This window comes from Camellia sinensis, chromosome 2, assembly GCF_055761805.1.
Source record: "Camellia sinensis isolate YWXY chromosome 2, ASM5576180v1, whole genome shotgun sequence".
NCBI classification, from domain to species: domain Eukaryota; kingdom Viridiplantae; phylum Streptophyta; class Magnoliopsida; order Ericales; family Theaceae; genus Camellia; species Camellia sinensis.
Window position 1 is genome coordinate 160,889,348 of NC_138962.1, and position 4,708 is coordinate 160,894,055.

A 4,708-nucleotide genomic window follows, 5' to 3' on the forward strand; every position below is an offset into this window, starting at 1 on the left:
AGATCAGTTCACCCCCGAGAGATGACACTACACATATAGGAGATGCTAACTGTGCTAACTCCAACTCCAAAACAGATACAAATGCAGCAGATACAAAAGAATGAGATGCACCCGTATCAATCAACACATTAGCAACCGAGTTGCAAAACAAAAAGGTACCTCTCACTACTGATGGAGCCGGTACTAGATCCTGCGCGGTAATAACATACATGCGCCCTGTAGGCCCCTGATCCACCTGCTCACCTCTAGGAGCAAAGGACTGCTGCACTGACTGGGATGACGAAGCTCCCGGATTGGCCCTCGAGGCCTGCACAGACTGAGCTAGCTGAAAACTCTGCGTCTGCGTAGAACCAGACGCCCCTGAAGTAGCACTCAACTGTGGGCAAAACCTCTTCAGGTGCCCAGGCTGACCACACTGATAACAAGACAAGGACTGGCCCCTGCCCTGACTCTGGCCCTGAGGTCTAGCTGAAGAAGAAGCAGCTCGCTGAGCCCCTCCCTTCTGCGGGCAAACCGAAACCTTGTGACCCAGCTGGCCACACTTGTAACAGGTGAAATCCCCCTGACTACCTCTCTCGGAGCCTGCACTCAGCACTGGAAAGGTCGACCTAGCCAGACCACCCTGAGACTGCTGAGGGTTGGGACCCCTCTGTCTCCTACCATCGCCCTGACCATCTTGGCTCCTCTTAGAGCCTCTCTGCCCCTCATCCTCCTCCTGCATCAAGAGCTCCATATGAGCTGCAGCATCCACCAACCGTCTATACTCTCGGATGAAAGATCCACCAACCCTCATCTTGAGGCCTCGCCTCAGCTTCCGCTCAAACTCAAAGCAACGGCGTTCCTCGGACGCCACTAGTTCAGGCGCAAACCTGGATAGACTAGTAAAAGTAGCCTCAAACTCGGCCACTGACAGGCTTTGCTGCTTAAGCTGGCAAAATTGCTCCATCAGCTTCTCCCTAGCAGCTGAAGACAAAAACTTCTCCTGGAAGGTGTTCACAAAAGCCTCCCACACACCACCAACACGACCCTTCTCGTACTTCCACCACTGACCCGCATCTCCCATCAGTTGGAAGGATGCCAAGGTCACCTTTAAAGCCCCGTCCACGATGCCAAGCATCTCGAACGTCTTCTCCATCTGTTCCAACCACTCGTCAGCCTTAAGTGGCTCCTTCGGATCCCCAACAAATTCGTCCGGGTTAGACCGGAAGAACTCCCTCTTCAAGAAAGAAGGTCCAGCCTCAGTAACTTGATTTTCAGCTCTAAGAATACCCAAAGCTCCCGCTATCTCTCGGGCCAAGGCGCCCATAGCCTACTGACCCGTTGGCTCGGCCACGTTGGCCTACCAACTCCCTCTTGCACTGTCGGAATATCATCCGGTAAAGGTACTTCCTGCCTCGCAGGCCTACCACGGCTAGTACCTCTTCCTCGTCTTGACATCCTAATAAAGATAACCAAGACTATTAGCACATTCACAAATGTGCCAAAGGTATAACACTCGCGTCCTAATGCATGGACAACTGTAATTCATTCCACGTAAGCATATAAACACATAAGCACTTACGAATTTCATTTCCGGATAATGATAGTCCCGAGGCGTTACTAGAGTTTCGGTTAGAAACAGCATTGATCAAGTGCCTTTCCAACACGACCCACAGAAACCCAAGGATCCAATCAACATCCTAGAAACTAAATCCCATACACATTTAGTCACATAAGCATGTTATCAATTAAACACATAGCATGCAACACTATTCCGAAGTCTCTATCAAGCGAGACGAACCCATTGTGATACTAATCACTTCCCACGTACCCAAAGTATTCGAACCCGGTACGCTCTGATACCAAGTTGTAACGCCCTCAAAATAATAACATTAAATTCATCAATATAGACATACATTGATATATATAAAAGTTCCACATTCTTCTATTTATCAGAGTTTCATTACAAAAAGTATTACATGTTAACGACAAAAGCAAATGCCCTAAAGGCTTACAGCTTTCCAAGCTAACACTTGGTTACAACAAAAGAGTACTAACTCATTTACACATTAAGCCCTTGGCTTGAATATACATGTAATACATCAAAAGGAAAAAGACAACAAAAGTCTGCCCGCCTCTAGCCTTCCAAGCTACGTCCTTGGAGGTGGCATGCTACCTGTACCTGAAAATGATGTTCCCATATAGGGTGAGCCACAGCCCAGCAGAGATATACTAAACCAACTATGAGCAATGACTAAAAGATTAGCAATTGATAGATGGCCAACACCGATACATCCGCATATATCACGTCACAATTTCATAACATACGAGTCTATGTCACTTTCCATTTTCCATCCTTATTTAATAGATAAGCATATTAGCTATATCAACACATCAACAGATAAACATCTTACGCATCAACAGATAGGCATAAAAGCTGTATCCACACTTCACTAGACAAGCATATGAGCTGTATCTACACTTCCCTAGACAAGCATATGAGCTGTATCTACACTTCTCAAAGATAAGCCTATGAGCTGTATCTTCACTTCTCTAGACAAGCATATGAGCTGTGTCTACGGAGTTCATCCCCTATCTCCTCCCAATCCTATCCGGTTTAGAGGTATATCCCCCATCTTCCCCTAAACCATGGAGTACATCCCCCATCTCCTCCTCTACACACAATGCATATAAACTCAAGGGTTCTATACACAATCAATCAATACATAGAATTAATGTATTCAATTCACCGTCATACTCTATGCCACATTCACTCGATTGGTTTTAGTTTGCCTAATCATCATGCATTGTCTACAACAATCAAGACTATCCTCCACCGATAGCCCAAAGTAGTTATTTCTAAATAGAAAATAAATGCACAAAATGGATATTAAATCGACATTTCACTTAGGTGAGCAATAAATGATCCAACCACACTCTTTAGTCCCATACATTCCCGATTTCAACATTCTCAATTCAATTCCTCATTTCCAACAATTAATTATACAAATTAATTAACCAATGTAATTAGGGCATATTCCATAATTAACATCACAACCCTTAGGTTCCATTTTCATTAATGTTTTAACATTAATTTCACTTTTCCATGCCAAACATGCATTTAGGTTTTATATGATTAAAACCCCAACTTTCGTAAAATTACACAAAGGCCCGAACTTTCTCAAAATTACCCAACAACTCCCAACATATCGAAATGCCAAAATTTAAAGACAAAACTCATAAAGAGGAGTAGGATATCCCTACCTCAAATTTGGAGTTCAAGGGGTGAAGATGAAGAAACTCAACGTGCTCCAAAACTCCAAATTTTCGGATCAATGTAAAGCCCTCGACGATCAACCCAACTTTTGTAAAGGCCAAACGTGGGGAATACACCCTAACTAGATCAATACCTAGAGAGAAGTTGAGGTTCTAGTGAGAGGAGCTCTCAAATGGAGGTTTTGAAAAGTAAGAGAGAGAAAAGGAGTTGAAAAAGTGATCCAAAAGTCGGATCTCGGATTTATATAAAAGTCGCCCCGCTCGAGCGTCCAAACCCTCGCTCGAGCATCAGTCACAGACTCCCGCTCGAGCGTCAACAATCCCGCTCGAGCGGCGGATACACACTTCCAGAACTTGTACAAAACCATATCTCCGCTCGAGCGTCAACCCTCTCCGCTCGAGCGTCACACACAACATCCCGCTCGAGCGTCAAAACTCCCGCTCGAGCGCACAACACTGCAGAGGAGATACTGGAAGATGGAAAACTACGCTCGAGCGTCGGAAACCCCGCTCGAGCGGACAGACAACAACGAAGGGCCCGCTCAAGCGTCAAAATCCTCGCTCGAGCGTGAAGGCCAAAATCTGGGCAACTACTCTTGGTTTCTAAGTCCAACCAACCTGTTTCAAACTCGCCCAACACAACCCAAGACTCGAATGCAAGGAGTAAAGGATGTAAACAAGACATATACAACAACCAACTCCACGGAACCTAAGTCCGGGTACAACAGTTAAAAAAAATGGGAAACCGGGATCGCTATAGTGAGAGTGATATCTGCAACATGTGTTGCCTGCAGGGATATAAGGATAAACTTTGCTTTTAATGATTACTTGTATCTTGATTTAGGTATAAAAATCAAGACAAGTATAAAGAGATGCTTACAATAAGAATCACCTATATGAGTATCGAACTGGGGCTGGTTCTATGAGAATGAAAGAGGCTAAATTCTCTAGAAACACTCATGAAAACCAGGAGCGTTCAAGGCCAAAATGAACACAACAGTGAGAACCACGATGTGTTAGAAGATATTTTGTATGAAATCTATTGTCTTGGCTTACACAAACGGCTGAACAATTCAAGGCATCGCGTCCATTGGTTAGATAGTAAGTTCGATAGGTTATCACTAGGGAAGGTTCAAGGCCGAAAGCTACCTATCCTGATGCAAGATATTTCAACTTATACTCTTTCGATAAAGTCTGCATGTTGTTGCATTTCCGTTGTCATCAAATTCCATTCATGTGGGGGATTGTTGGAAATGATTGGAAAAATCTGGGTATATAATAGAATTTTTCCTAACTTTGGTCAGTTATTTAGGTGGGACCCGTACGCCAAAGTTGGCGGATCTAAGTGGTAACGTGTTCTAGTCCGCGTTGTGATTCACGTGGTATATTTGGTTGCCCAAAACCATTATCGGGTGAATGGGAAATTGAAGCCAAAGTGTGCTCCATGGAAATG